Consider the following 16,874-nt stretch of genomic DNA (forward strand, 5'->3'; position numbering starts at 1 on the left):
AGGGGAAATAATCTTGGTTAAATACAGAAATAACTATGTATTTTATTGCATCAGCTATTTTTTGTTACCTGGAAGTGAGGGCCAAAATTATTAGGAAATATGTATGTATACATAATTGTATATACATATTTATCCATGTATAAATAGGTATATGCATATTCATAGCATACATATATTTGTATCATATATATGATTCATATATACATTTGGAAATATACACATATATGTATGGTATATCGAGTATCTATTAGTATATGTATAATATAACTGTTGGTATATGCATAATGTAGCTCTAGTTGAAATGTTTATTTTAAAATATGAACTTTTCTCCTGTCATTTGTCTCACGAAGGCTGGGGTTCTTTATATCAGTGAAATATGCCAAACTGAGAAGCATGTGAATAAAATATAATTTTAACTAATATAATATATAAGCCAATATATTATTGAATAATATAATTAAATAGCATTTTCTACAGTAAATCTCATTTTAATGATACTTCAAAACTTTTAGCAACAAAAGTCACTGTAGTTAACAACTCTTAAGTTCATTAGCAACATAGAATGCTTTGTAATCATGGAGTTTTCTGTATAAAATTCTGTATATATAATTAATATAGTAAAAAAAAAGTGTGAAAGTGAGTGAAATTCATAATTCCTTTTTGTAGACAATGGGGAATTAAAAAGAACAAAAGTCTTAATCTGAAACTATGGCATATTAAGTAACATCTCTGAATTTTTGAGTTCTCACCTATGAAGTGGACATTATTTTCCTGTCCTAAAGAACATTTCATAATGAGAAAAGATCATGAATATATAACAATTTTCATATAAAGTCAGCTACAAATGGAGCTCCAGAAACATTTTAGGCAAAACTCATTATATCAAAGGAAAAATAAATCATACAATAATAATATTGAATGTTAATATCACACTTTTAATCATTGAAAAAATATAAACTAAAGTGAGGACATACAAGATTAGAATTGATATGTCAAACCAACTAGTTCTACAAATATGTATAGTAGAACTTCATCCAATATAACAGAAGAAACAAGAAATATTTTTTATGCACAGAGCCTATCACTTAAATACCAAATAGACTCCAGGTATCCTCCTATCATACATATGAGAAGGATTTACAAAGCAAAAGGAATAATTTGTAATTATCAAATGCTTAATTGACTCCTCTAGAAAGCACATGATTTCCTCAAAAATGTATCTACATCAATACTAAATTATTAAAGAAGAGTGTTATAATATTGGAGATTGAACCTAGGGTTCAGTTGAAGACAGAGACTAAGATATTGCTCTACCACTTGACTAGAGTCCCCAGCCATTTTGTTTCATAATTTGTTTTTGACATAGTGTTTCTGTAACTTTCCTAGGGCTAGTATTGAAGTAGAAATTATTTGGCCTCAGGCCCAAAGAAATATCAGTCCCATGGTTTCCCTTATTTGCAATAACTAGTATATGTCTGAGACAAACAGAAACTGTCAGACAAGTTGATGTTAAGTGAAATGAACCCCAAGATAAGAATTCAACTGTTTTCTTTTCTTTCTTGCGATTGTTTCCAACATATTTATAAGATGATTTCTTTGTTGCTTTGTATGTACCTCCCTCATGGTATAACCCCTGCTTTCACTATATTTGATGTTGATATAATTTGTGGAGGGGAAGGGAAAAAATCGTTTAAATAGGGATACAGGTGGACCCATTGCAAAAATGAGATGTAAAAGAGGTTATGTTGAAAAACGAACTTTACAACTTTGGCGGGGTGGAGGTTAGGGAGAGGTGGTGGTAGAGGCATTTAGGGGTGGGGGTGGGGTGAAGTGGGGAAGGGACGGAAAGGGGAAACAAAGGAGGAGGCAAAAATGCTTGATAAGAAATGCACTCACTATCTTGTCCATGTAATTGTAACCCCTCTATATGGTATTTTCACGATTAAAAAAAAAAAGAAATTATTTGGCCTTTACCTCCCACTGGGATTACAAGTGTATGCCATTATATGTGGTTAATTTATTGTAGAACTTTAAATGGTAAGCTACTTTATATTTCTTATTATAGTTAAGTAGTTGTACCATGCTTTAATTTATCATGAAAAAAATCCTCACTTGGGGCTGGGAAGGTGGCTTGCATGCCTGAAGCCCTGGGTTCCATTCCTCTGCACCACATAAGAAAAAAGAAAAAAGCAAGAAGTGGCGCTGTGGCTCAAGTGGTAGAGTACTAGCCTTGAGCTGAAGAACTGAGGGACAGCGCTCAGGCCCAGAGTTCAGGCCCCACGACCGGACCCCCCCCCCAAAAAAAAAAGTCCTCACTAACTAGATATTAACCTTGTTTCACTTTAGACACATCTATCTCCTTGATAAGAAAAAGAAAGAGAAGCAGGAATAATTTTGCATTTAAAGTTTACTGATGACAGCTTTGTATTTCTCTAAACAAAAAAGAAACAACAGAACAATAATTCTAACAAGAATTGTGGTTGACAAGACTTCTGCCACAGGGAGAGAGAGCTAGGATTTTGCTCGGTAGCAGCCTATAGCAAGAAGGACAAACACATTGATAGCTGCTTTCAGAAAAGGTTCTTGACCATATGTGTTGGTTTGTAAGCTATATAACCATCCTAATACACAAATTATCAAGTGACAGGAAGTCTTTTTTTATTGTGAAAATACTGTACAGAGGAGCTACAATTACATGGGCAAGATAATGAGTACATTTATTATCAAGCATTGTCTTAATCTTTCATTTAACTTTAGAAATGCCCATGTGGTTCATCTTTGCTGAGGTCGTTGCAGTTACATTAATAAACACTCATACAAGGAACCTGAATATGTCAGAACAAATGCATGTGCATGATATTTACCTTATTTTGAACCCACCTGCATTTATTGTACTTGCAAGGAAAAATTCATCAAACTGAGAAAATAAAAGGTTTTACTACTAATGTTATATGTAGCAATCACAACTGGCTTAATTTTGTTATATTTTCTACATACAGACATAACATCCATTGCTATACCAGGGATTGAACTCAGAGACTGAGCTGTTAGGCAAGTACTCTACCCATGAGCTACAGAATTACTTCAATTTATCATATCCAACTCCAATTTCTCATACTGAACTCACACTTCCTTTTTGAGAGGTTGATCTCTCAGCCAGCTCAGTCTCAATCTCATTCTGAATGATCTGCTGTAAGACATAGGAATCAGACTGTTGTGTATTTTTTCCCCCAATACCGGGAGTCAGCCCCAGGACTTTGTTTTGGGGAGGTCGAGGTCTGATTGGCTAAAATGGGTCACTGGGCATGAATGTAAAGGGTATAACTTGTCACAGGTCCTGTACTCACACTATCCTCATGCCTACTCTCTGCTTTCTGGCTGCCATAAAGTAAGCAGCTTTCTTCCACATAGCCTCCAAACAGAATGGTTCTGCCTTCTCATAGACCTGAAATACAATGCCATAACTCTGGCACTATTGTGACAAAAATTATTTTTTTTCTCCTTTAAGCTGTTCTGTTCAGACATGTTGTCATAGTAACAAAGAAACTAGGGGCTGTGAAGGTGGCTCAGTGGTAGAGCACTTGCCTTGCATGCCTGAGGCCCTGGGTTCAATTCCTCAGCACCACATAAGCAAAAAGAAAAAAGGTGGAAGTGGCACTGTGGCTTAAGTGGTAGAGCACTAGCCTTGAGCTGAAGAGCTGAGGGACAGCACCCAGGCCCAGAGTTCAGGCCCCACGACCGGACCCCCAGGCCCAGAGTTCAGGCCCCACGACCGGACCCCCCCGCCCAAAAAAAAGAAACTAAGGAAATTTAAAATAATTAATGAGATAAGAACGTACTGATAGGCAGTTTTTTTCACCAAGTCTAAACAACCTTCAATATACAAAACTTTAGCTCTGTTCATTCAGAGCTATAGAAATATAAAAATAAAAACAGCATGTAAACCATACTAATCATTTTGACAGTATTTACTTTTGTGATCAAATATTTCATTATTGAATATTGACATTTTGTTAAATATTATATTGGTAGTATGATATAACTTGTGTTTTATTGAAAATAGTCTCAAATACGGAAGAGCTACCATTAAAATCAACTTTGTAACTGAGATAGCTTTGTTACAGTTACTCTAAAATAGTTTTAAACAGACATATGTTCAAAGGTAAAACACTTATTTAAACTTTGAAATAATTCAAATGTTAGAGTTAAAATGTAGTAAAAAGTAAAAAATGGCAAGTTGTACTTCCCAGTTTGATTTTTATTGATTTGTTTCTATTCTTATAACTTGGTTTATTCAGCTCTTTTTGGAGCACAGGATTAATTCCTTGATCCCCATTCTTCTCCCTTGAGGGCACACAAACAATTAAATGATAGTGGCTTACTCAGCTTGCATTATTGGGCATATCCAGTGGTATTTAATAGTAGAAAATTCTCAAGATTAAAATGGTGCCATTACAAGGAAAAAAGGAATCAAAAAAGATTATCTTAGTCACAATTACTCACTCAGACAAACCTATTCTGTTAGTTATATTTCTCACACACCAAAAAGAAGGCAGGAAATAAATACCCCAAGTATGAATCTGATCCTCATTTAGGTTTTTAGCCCACAAACTGAGATGTATACATTCACAAAAATCCAAGTCAGGAGAAGATGATTTTAACACGACTATTTTTTAAATAAACAAAGAATACTAATGAATGATAGTATTTCAGTCACACTGCTTACAGAACAGACTTAATCTGTTAATGTATGTGCTAGTGTACTCTTTCTCAATTCATCATGTATGAGTGGATTCTAATACTGTCCATCATCTAAGACATACATCCAGACTGGAGGATTTTTTGTCACTCTACAGGTACAATGTCAATGCTAGTAGTTGAGTATGCACTAGACCTGATGAGTGGCTTTCCTGATTTATCTTACTCCATTTTCATGGTCATTATTGCACATATCACAGCAAAGCAGAGCCACCATTTTCCAGTTTTATAGATGTGGAAACTGAAACTCTATGAGGTCAGTGTAATGGTCCAAAGTCATAATGTAACAGTACTGCCCTCAACGGGATCCAAACAACTCCAAGGATTAAGCTTTTCCTAGTCCACTCCAATCTCTTGCTTATATTTCATGTATGATAAGTCTATCACTTGTAATAAAGTCTCAAATAATATCACCTGTCATAGAATCAGAGTCAATTTATTATAGAAATTAGTGCCCTTATTCTTTTCAGAGTATGTTGTCTATACCTGTTTCTTTTCCAAATGCAAGATGAATGGACCTGAAGATGAAATTATACATTTTATGGGAGGGCAGCCACTATCCAGAGCTCTTTTTCAGGGGAAGCTGAGTTATTTGCTATTATTGTAGCCAAAAAGTAGCATGCATTCTGGGGCTGGCAACTGGGTTAGAGTGACAGTCTCTGAGAAAGACTATTCTGATGTTACAGGAAGGAGCATGGGCAGTGGATTTCTTACTTTATTTTGCTTTTCTCTATATCCTTAGATTTCAGAGGTCATCCCCTTTCTCCTTACTGAAAATACGTTTCATCTCTCTGTGTATGAAGGACATTCCTATCAACACCTAGCCATAAGGAAAAAAAATAAAGCCTTTCTTTTATAACTAAGAAAACATCTATGCATTTTAAAGTGCTTTCAAGAGTCTTAACATACCGACATCAATTATTTCTATGTATGAATATATGTAGAATACATATATGTATATATGTATGCATGTGTATATATGTATGTGTGTATATATGTACATGTATATATATGTACATGTATATATTACATATGTATTTAATACATGCATATATTCATATGTATGAATATATGTAGAATAACAGTTATTAAATGCCATTCTGAAGTTTTTTTAAAGTTAGAGGGTCATGCTATTTTACTTTACTAGCAGAAAATATAATTTATGGAACATGTATTAGTGTAATGATATATATGTAAAAGATTAGACTATGTCTGAGATTTGTGCTCTACATATCATCCAAAAGCAATTTTTCTATATTCAATGTATTTGAAACAAGTATGTCAGTTTTCTTCAGAGAAATCTATTTGATCTGCATGTCTGAAAATCAGAAACTCTGGCATTAATAAGTTCAGAAAAGATGAGGGGGGGTAGAATCCTTAATGATAGTCCTCAAGTCTTAGTGACAGACAGAGAAAAGAAAATACTGAGATACAGACAAAAGCAAATAATAAAGATAATAAACATAATTTCATAAAATACAATCTTCCAGAACTAATTCCTCAATATGTTCAATTATTTACAAAATAGTTCAGTTATTTCATTGGTGCTCATGGATGCATCTATTTCCTGGCAGAATTTAATCATTGTGTTAGTGTGATCAATACAGGCAATTTACTTCTTGAAATAAGAGTTCTATTATATATTGCTATAAAATGCCCAAAATAGATGTTTATTTTTATTTCCAAACACCTGTTATAAAAACAGATGATTTTGTAGAGGATTGCTATTGACATTTCTTAGAGAAAGAAAAAAAAATACATTGACAGGATTATAATGAAACTACTGCTACTGAAATTCCTTCAGTTTAATGTTACCAGAGAGATGCACCTAGGATTTCATTACCTAACAGTAAATAGCATTTCTCCTCTAAAAAGTTGAAAAATGACCTTCAGTAGACCACTTATCTCCATCCAGTTTGTAATCAGTATCAAGAAGAAGACTCCTTCATGAAGGATAAAATTTATCCCTATATGTTATTTTTCTTCTAGGAAAATGGAATATAAAAATGATATCCTATTTTATGACACATGTGAAATAGCAAACTTTGAAGATTAATTGAAGTTGCTCAACTGGAAGAGTTATTTAAATAGGAACTTACCATGAAATATAGGTATAACTAGTTTTAAGATTAAAAATTCTTGTTTAAGAAATTATCCAAACTATCAAGTACACACAATCAATGGTAAAAGACAAAAATTGCACTTGGACATGATAAATTAAACAGGATTTTAAGCATTCACATTGTGAGATCAAAGAAGGATGTTCTTAGAAGATCACAAAGGCTCAATAGCTATGTGTATGTGATCATATAAGATGGTGTTTATCAAAATGAACTTCAAGGAATGAAAACAGCAGATTTATGTGTTACATTGCTTTTTGTTTTACTTTTTCCCCCTTGGTTGCTTTTTTGATTTCTGTACTTTTTTCTGTAAGATTATCTTTTGGGGAGAGGGTAGACGAGAACACAGAAATGGAGGGACACAGTGAACAAATGCAGCAGTGACATTCACTACACGCTATGTTGAAAATGAACTATACAACTTGTGGGGGAGGGGTATTGGGTGGGAAAAATCAGGGAGAAAATGAAGAAGTGACACTGTTCAAAAAGAAATGTACTAGCCGGGCACTGGTGGCTCACATCTGTAATCCTAGCTACTCTGGAGGCTGAGATCTGAGGATCATGGTTCAAAGCCAGGCCTGGTAGGAAAGTCCATGAGACTCTTATCTCCAATAAACCACTCAGAAAACCAGAAGTGGTACTGTGCCTCAAGTGGAAAAAAAATGTACTCATTACCTAAGTAACTGTAACTGCTCTGTATATTACCTTTCCAATAAAAATTTAAATAAATCATTCACTTAATGTTTAATTGCTGATGAATATGTTTGAAGATTGCACTGAAGGTTGCACTGTTCATGCTTATTATTTCCTTTTTTTTTTTTTGGCAGTTATTGGTCTTGAACTCCGGGCCTGGGCTCTGTCCCTGAGCTCTTCAGCTCAAGGCTAGAGCTCTACCAGGTGAGTCACAGGGATACTTCCAGGTTTCTGGTAGTTTATTGGAAATAAGAGTCTCATGGATCTTCCTTCCCAGGCTGGCTTTGAACTAAGATCCTCAGAGCTCAGCCTCATGAGTAGCTAGGATTACAGATGTGAGCCACCAGCTCCTGGCTTTATGCTTATTATTTATGCCCAGAGAAAGCAAGCATTGCTATGTGGAGTTGCGAGAACAGAAGTCTAGAGTTATTGTCCATCTCTGCTTTGTCATTACCTTTAAGCTCTTCCCCTTCTCAACCACCCTCTGTAGATTTATTTCTCTTCCCTTCTTCCCCAGCTACTCTCTTGATGATTTTTCTATCTCTATGACTGACCAGTTAAATGCTATTATTTTTAAAGCAATATGATCATGACTACAATCCAGGACTTTAGAGGATATTTGTGTGTATATGTGTTTGAATATATTATATTATATGTATATGTATATCTGATATATTATACATGCAAAATTTACATATTACATTTAAGGATATTAACTTCATGACTATTGACCATTGTGTTGACTTACACTTTAGTACTTGTATTGTTCTTAAGAAACTCTGAGCTGGCCACCAATGGCTCATGCCTTGTAATGCTAGCTACTCAGGCGGGCTTGAGATCTGAGGATCTTGATTTGAAGCTGGCCAGAACAGAAAATACCTGTGAGACTCTTATGTTCAATAAACTACTTTTAAAAGCCAGAAGAGGCACTGTGGCTCAAGTGGTGGAGTGCTGCCTTGAGTGCAAAGAGGCTCAGGGTCAGAGTCTAGGCCCTGAGTTCAAGCCCCAGGACCAATTAAAAAAAAAAAAGAAGAAGAAAAAGAAAAAAGAAAAAAAAGAAAGGGGGGAAGGAAGGAAGGGAGGAAAGAAAGAAAGAAAGAAAGAAAGAAAAAAGAAAGAAAGAAAGAAAGAAAGACAAAGAAAGAAAGAAAGAAAGAAAGAAAGAAAGAAAGACAAAGAAAGAAAGAAAGAAAGAAAGAAAGAAAGAAAGAAAGAAAGAAAGAAAGAAAGAAAGAAAGAAAGAAGGGAGGGAGGGAGGGAGGGAGGAAGGGAGGGAGGGAGGGAGGGAGGGAGGGAGGAAGGAAAGAAGAAAAGGAAGGAAGGAAAGAAAGAAAGAAGGAAAGAAAGAAAGAAAGAAAGAAAGAAGGAAGGAAGGAAGGAAGGAAGGAAGGAAGGAAGGAAGGAAGGAAGGAAGGAAGGAAGGAAGGAAAGAAGGAAAGAAGGAAAGAAGGAAAGAAAAGGAAAACAGATCTGGGTTCTCATGGCCAAAACTATCATCCCAGCTACCCTAGGAGCTCAAGTCTGAAGTATCATGTTCATAGCCAGCCTGGGCAAGAAATTAAGTGAGACTTTCTTTTATCTCCAATTAACCACCAAAAAGCCAGAAGTGGTAGCCTTGAGCCCAAAAGGTCAAGACGAGGGCTGAGGCCCTAAATTCAACCCCAAGACTAGCATACACACACACACACACACACACACACACACACACACACACACACACACACACACACACACACACACACACACACACAATCTGATAATTTTCTAAGTGTTTACCTTTTAAAAAGAAGTGTGGTGTGGTAAATCATGCTTTTATTGTGACATAAACTTGTCCTTTTAATTATAAAGGTTACATGTACTCATTCTAAAAGTTAAGACAATATAAATACATAATTTAATAACATCTAAGACTCACCAATGGGAAATAACAGTTGTTACTGATTCAGAAATTATTTTTTGTTGTATTAGTGTTTAGACACACATAAATTTTATTCACAGCAATGAGATTTCATTATAATTCTGGTTGCATTCTAATACCATATTGTGGGCAATATTCACATCAAAATATTTTCCTACACTATGATTTAAGTGGATATATAGTATGTCACTACATCTTTCATTCCATTTCTTGTTGGACATTCAGTTCGCCTCATCTTTACTATGTTCAATTACAGTGCAACAACTATCATTCATACCTTTCACAATTCTCTAGTTATTTTCTTTCTTTCATGTTTTTATTGTAAAAATAGTGTACAGAGGGGTTACAGTTACATGAGTAAGGTAATGAGTACATTTCCAATCAAGCACTAGTTATCTAGAATTTGTGAGAAAACCAAGCCAACTGTAGTTGCATCTAGCCTATATAATGTTTTTCTTAAAAATTAAAGTTTTAATCAGTGGAGACTTTAGAGTTCCAAAATTCCCAGATTTTTGTAGCCATACTCATTATTCTATGAAACATACTAATCTCTCAGAGTTAAATAAATTTTCTTTAGCTATTGTCAAGGCTTCCTGTCTTTGGTTTTAATTGCTACATATATTATTTTTCAAAAGTAGAAACAAATTATATTGCTTGTTCAGATCTCAGTGCAGAATTTAGGAGATGTCAAAAGAGAGAAATGCATTGCTTGGTAGTATTTATTATATATTCTTTCAAATGTGATCCCTTATGAACTAGTATATAAATATTATTTGTAGATATCTCAAACTATTTATAGTATTATATTTTATGTTTATAAAATATTTATATAGAGAATTATGTAAATTATCATAACAATTTTATATTTATACTACATGAAAATATTTTGAATAATTATTGAGGCAAATGATAGATGATATGTCTATAAAATCACAATAAATATTTGAGGTTTCATTACAAATCAGTTGACATCACTAAACATATATTGTTCATTTCAATTAGCATCTCCATCATAGGTACAATATTTATCTAAACAGGATGCTTTCGGTAAAGGCAGTTTTCTCAAAGGAAAATGGAACATGTGACTATAGTGTGTTACTAGAGTTTCAGGCAGCATGGGTAACAAATTACTAATGTCCAGAGATCAAAGAATGCATGGGTATATACAAAAGTCATAACTGTGAAGAGTCTTTCTGGCTTGTAATTACTACCTCTTGACTCCATTTAGCCCTGCACGGGAAAGATTTCCTTAGAAGTGTCACCCATATGGTTGGCAAATTACTGATGGTTCGTGGGAGGTGGGTAATTCTTGTCCTATGCTAGTTTTTTATATGCTAGTTACATGTCTTCAGCGTGTGGGAAGTGACTTCCTCCAGAATAAGCAATATGGAGTTACGCAGAGCACATTCTTTTTCTAACACAGCCTCACGAGTATGAGCCAGTTCATGACTGTAATCCTAGCTACTCAGGAACTGAGATCTGAAGATTGAAATTGGAAGTCAGCTGAAGAAGGAAAGTTTCTGATACTCTTACCTACAATAAGCTACCAAAAAAAAAAAAAAAAAAAGCCAAAAGTGGAGCTACGGCTGAAGTGGTAGAGGGCTAGCCTTGAGCTAAATAAGCTCAGAGATAGCACATAGGCCCTGAGTTCAAGTCCCAGGACAGGCCCTACAAAAAGAAAAAAAATCAGGATATAGCATTTATTCCAACATTCACTTGAGGGACAGAGGTGTGTTGAAAAACTTGCACATGATTTTAAAGTACATTTTCTCTTCTATATTTTGCTCCGTACTTGATGATTGAGAGTAATGCTTTTCTTTTTATTTCCTATTTCCTCTTCTTTTGATAGTTTTGACAATTTGATGACTGAGATTCTTGTGCAGGGGGTTGTAACAATTATAAATAGAAGTTTTATATTTTCCACTTAATTCTTAGCTCATATTGTTCATTTTGGCCAAGCAGAACCTGGAATTTATAACAGTAGAGTCAATAGGGAGATATGGTTTGTATTGCCAATTTTAAGTGCCTCAAACGGAACCATTTCTAAAAGCTGAAGGTATCATGACTTAGACAATCTCCAAAATACACATTTCCCAGTAATATAACTGACTGACACACATAGTAGTATAAAACCAAAATGTTCAGCAATACAATACTTAGTAAAAAATCTCAATATGATCGAATGGAAAGTTATAAACCACAATCATTTCCATCACTGACTATAATGAGAGATGGTATCAATTTTACAGTGATGATTTACTTTTTCTTTTATTTAACTGCTGTTTCATTGAAGAAATTACCTTTTTTGTTTGTTTGTTTCTCTTTACACTACATGGAAGAAGACAAAAGACAAATTCAATCCTTCATTCAAATATTAAATGTTAGGAGAGCTCTGAGCATACAGGAAGCAAAGAATGTATATAGTTTTGTAGGCACAGAATGCAGGTTAGCAAACCTCATAGCAGTGTGAGCAATTATGTCCCCAAGAAAGGGTGCAGAACTTAGTTCATAGACCAGTTCTTTTACATGTTAATAGGAAGTTTTAAGTCTTTAAGAGTTCTTTACATAATTCACAGGTTGGATCTTTATCAAACCATGACCACTAATTTCTTACATATTTTAAATAACATTTTAAATAAAATCTTTTTTTAAATGATGAATACTTTTGTAGAGAAAAAAGTATAAAATTAATTCAAAAAACCCCTGAGATGGTATTTTTCACGTGTGCATATTTTCATTATCCAACTATATTTGTGTCTAATTACTATTCAACCATATATTTTTATTAAATTGTAAGCTTACGACTTGTACAGCAAAATATTTCCAAATTTTTGTCAATAAATACGTCATCTAGTCACTATTTATTCTTAGTTTTATTCCCTTAAAAAGAGAGATGTATAACTGATATAAATATCATGATATAAATTATATCCATATGTGTGTAAATTAAAATATCTCATACTCCACACATACACAAAATTTATAGGAATTTTCCAGAGAAAAAGAATGTTCTTCCTATCTATACTAAATTTGGAGAAAATCAGATTCATTGCCTTGCCTTTAAATATGGGTCACGCATTAACAAGGACCATTTGCCTGAACTCCAAACCTTTGTATTCCAATGGCTGTTTGACTTGGTGATGCCTCATGATTTCAAGCACTCTCGCTAGTTGCTTTTCTCTATGTGGTCACTCCAGTTTCTCCAGCTAACTCCAGTTAGCATTGCTAACTCTGCTAATGACACTGCTGCCCGCCCCCCCCCCCCCCCCCCCCCCCCCCCCCCCCGTCGTACTCATATTAGTCTCACAGTGTCTCCGGGTTCCTTCAGAGCAACCTGAGCATGGTGACAATAGGTTGCTGATCTCTCACTTCCTAACACAATAATTATCCAGGAGACTTTGAGTTAATGTTTAGAGAATGGAGCCAATTTAATTGTTTCTAGAAATAGTCCTGGCAAGGCATCATGTCCTTGTTCATCCTGCTTGGATTAGAGACTGAATTAATTCCATAGAAACACAGGCTCTCCAGAATCTGATTTAGTAAATCAGAATTTTTTCTTTAAAACATGTGTCAAAATCATGCACAATTTTTAGACTAATTAAAAATAATGTTAAGACTATATTTGTATCTCTATCTTTTCATTCTGGACTCTCTCTGTCTTTGTCTCTTTCTCTGTCTCTGTCTGTTTTTCTCTTGTGCTAGTTCTTAGACTTGAACTCAGAGTCTGGATGCTGTCCCTCAAAGGGTATGTGTGAGAGTGTGTGTGGTGTGTGTGTGTGTGTGTGTGTGTGTGTGTGTGTGTGTGTGTGTGTGTGTGTGTGTGTGTGTGTGTGTGTGTGTGTGTGTGTGTGTGTGTGTATGTTTTGGTTTAGGAATGACTTTACTTCTAGCTTTTTGGAGAAAAGAGTCTCAGACTATCCCTGGGCTGGCTTTGAACCACAATTCCCCGGATCTGAGTAGCTAGAATTACAGATTTGAGCCATCAGCAAGGAAGATTTCTTCATGTTAATACAAGTCTATATCCCATGGCATGCTTCTGCTTGACACACATTCTTTGACATTTCTTGAAGCACAAGTGTGATGGCAGCCAAACAACTTCAGCTTTTCTGAAAAAATATGTCATATTTATTTTAAGTTATGTTTTTACTGCGGAGAAAATTAGAGACCATTTCTGTTTACTTTCACTACTTCAAAAATGTCACTGTGTGTTCTTCTGACTTCTGTAGTCTGCTGATAAGAATTTAATTATAATCATTGATTGCTGTTGTGAATATGAATAGTGTCTGTATTTTTTCCCCTCACTCATGAGATATTTTCCCTCAACCTTAACCATCCAATACATAGCTTGTTGTGTCTATGAGTTTTTCTATTTATTTGTCAGTTATCCTACTTAGGACTCCCTGGTCTTCTTACATCGGTAGTGTTTCTCTCTCACTCTCTCTTTATTTCTCTCTTCCTCTCTCTCTCTTACCTCAATTTGAAATTGTTGAAGCCATGATCTATATTTGTATCTATGAACATTTTCTTTGATGTCTACAGCTCTCCTCCGTGACAGTGAAAGATCTCTAGGCTAAATCACTGGGTATATTCTGTACCAACTCCTCCTCCTCCTCCTCCTCCAGGCTCCTCCTTGTCCCCATTATTACTTTCCATACTGTTTTTTTCCACTCTTATTACTTGGGGAGAATGCTTTCATTCTTTTCTTAGCAGTGTTAAGTCTACTGGTGTGTCCATTGGATGACATTCCTGCTGGAAGAATTTTTAAACACAATAAGAATGATCAAAGCAGGGATGAAATATTTCCTCTGCAACTGTATTCATTGAGTAACAATTTCTTTCTTATTTTCTTTCTTTCTTCGTTACTTATTTAAAAAATTACTGTGGTATGTTGAGCCTTGCACTTCTGAGGTTGGCACTCTAACACTGAGCTAAGCTCCATCCTTTCTTGGCTGTTTTTTTTGTTGTTGTTGTTGTTGTTTGTTTTTTCTTCTTTTTTCTTTTTTTTTATCGGTTATGGGGCTTGGGCCTGGGCACTGTCCCTCAGCTCTTCAGCTCAAGGCTAGCGCTCTACCACTTGAGCCACAGTGCCACTTCCAGTTTTCTGGTAGTTTATTGGAGCTAAGAGTCTCAGGGACTTTCCTGGCTGGCTTTGAACTGAGATCCTCAGATCTCAGCCTCCTGAGTAGCTAGATTTCAGGCGTGAGCCAACTGAGCCCAGCTCTCCTAATTTTGGAATTGACTAGATTTAGTTCACTTCATAGAATTTAGCCATATTTTTCCCCAAATGTGAAGAAATGTGTTAATTAGTGACGATCATGTATCATCTCAGCCTCCTGAATAGCTAGGATTACAGGCGTGAGCCACTGCCCAGCTTGTTTTTTGTTTTGTTTTGTTTTGTTTTAGGATAGGTTCTTGTTGTCTGCAGGAGCATTGTACCTGGACTTTGATCTATCTATTTCTGGTGTCCTATTCTTTCTAGTATCCACAGACACATGTCACTGCATCCAGCCTTCCTCCAAAGAGATGGAATATCAAGTCTTTTCTGTCAGGGTCATTCTGGAACCTTGATCCATCCACCAGTCCTAAGGTTACCACATAGCTTGTGGAGACAGACAATTGTAACTTTACCCAGCTAAAATTGAGAATGATCTCAGAAGAATTGTTTGCCCAGGATGGCCTGGAGAAATAATTCTTTTATTCTTAGCATCCCACATAGAAGTCTTAGAGGTATGATAAACTGGCACATTCTTGTCATCTTTAAAGCATGTAAGGTTATACATTAGTATTTCTCTAAGAAGACTTAAAGTAGTTTAAAGAAAAGTTCCCTGGGTTGTAAGATTCATGACTACTGTTATGTGCACTCCTGATATTATATTTGTGTGTGATATTTCAACACTTAAGCTAAACTTAGACCTGTGAGTATACAACTGTTCTTTCTCCTTGTAACTAAACACTTTACCTTGAGAAGTGTTTCAACATTAAATATGATGTTATAAAGTTATAGGGGTGACAATAAGGGCCTTAACATAAGCATATGTACCACATACTGATTTATGTTCTTTCTTAAAGCCAAGATAAGCATTAAGATCTTTGTAATGCCACTTAATACATTCAGCCCCCTAGTGACTTAAGCACCTTGTAAATAGTAGTAAAGCTTAAAATCCATTTAGTGAGGCTTAATAAAACTTGAGAAAGAAATCTATACAATTCAAGAGATCTTGTAAAATTATGTAATGTACATACTTTTTAAACTCAGCATCCAAATTGTATTTATCATTTGTTTGATAACTCTAAAGATTATATTTTAAGAATGCATATTTTTATATGCTTAACACATTTGATAACACCTTTAGCTCATTCAACTTATGGAAAATGTCTGTCCTATTTAAATAACAAAACTAATTCTAATCACCATACCATTTACAAAATGAAATTGCTGCCAGCAAAGACTGGTTTCATTTTTTGAAGTTAAACACTTTTGTGATACTACATGTCTGAACTGTCACCATGCATGAAGCATTTTAAGACAGGTAGCTGGAGCAGGTAAGAAGCAGCCATACTGGTATCAATGTGACACCAGTCAAAAATTCCAATGTCATTCTCAATGATAGAAAAATCCTAAAAATTACATGGAATCATAAAAGGACTCACAGTAGCCAAAGCACTCCTGAGCAAAAAATAAACATAAATAAAGAAAGAAATCAAAATAACAATGATGGAGATCATAATTCCAGACTTCAGAGAAACAATACTGTAGTAACAAAAACAGCATGGTACTAGCACCAAAACAGACCTCATGTCCAGTGGCCCTGACTACAAGATCCCAAAATGAACCCACACAGCTACAACTATTGATTTTTTTTTACAAAAAAAGGCAAAAATATATGTTAGAGAATAGATGCTCTCTTAAAAATATACCTCTTCAAAAATAGTGTTGTCAAAACCAGATATCTACATGCAGAAGACTTCCTTGTATACTAGAATACCTTATTTGATATAGTGTGCCAAAATCTTTTCCTCTTCCTGTGTCTTTTGGTAACTCCCCCTCCTGACATCCAGCTTTCCTTTACCTCTAATTCCTTGTACAATTCCTCCCCTTTAGTGACTGCTAGTTTCAACTTTTATGAAATCCGTTTATTTGCCTTCCACATATAAGCAATACGATGTAACATTTGTCTTTGATGGATTTGTTTTGCTTAACATAATACCTTCCATTTCTACCCATGTAGCCACAAATGACAGACTTCATTCTTCATATGGTGGAATTGTATTCCTTCCTATCTGTAGAGTACATTTTGTCCATTTATCTCTCTACTGATACCTTAGTTGACTGTATATTTCAGTGATTGTGAATTGTGCTTTACAGTTAATACAAGAATTCAGGA

At 35.0% G+C, this 16,874-nt stretch overlaps 1 protein-coding gene across 41 annotated transcripts in view; it reads left to right on the forward strand.

Annotated features, from left to right (window-relative positions):
* The window catches only part of Ptprd (protein tyrosine phosphatase receptor type D), a 2,013,525-nt gene that overhangs the window by 588,399 nt on the left and 1,408,252 nt on the right, over positions 1-16,874 (forward strand). The window contains exon 1 of one of the 41 annotated variants that reach the window (XM_070033184.1): positions 7,701-7,775. The exons of the other annotated variants lie outside the window; for them this stretch is intronic. The gene's annotated coding sequence lies outside the window, so the exon portion shown is untranslated. Of the gene's footprint in view, positions 1-7,700; positions 7,776-16,874 lie in introns of those variants that run through there. 41 annotated transcript variants of the gene reach the window in all.

The sequence above is a fragment of the Dipodomys merriami genome, unplaced genomic scaffold (assembly GCF_024711535.1).
Source record: "Dipodomys merriami isolate MVZ:Mamm:240054 unplaced genomic scaffold, mDipMer1.0.p SCAF_22, whole genome shotgun sequence".
NCBI lineage: Eukaryota > Metazoa > Chordata > Mammalia > Rodentia > Heteromyidae > Dipodomys > Dipodomys merriami.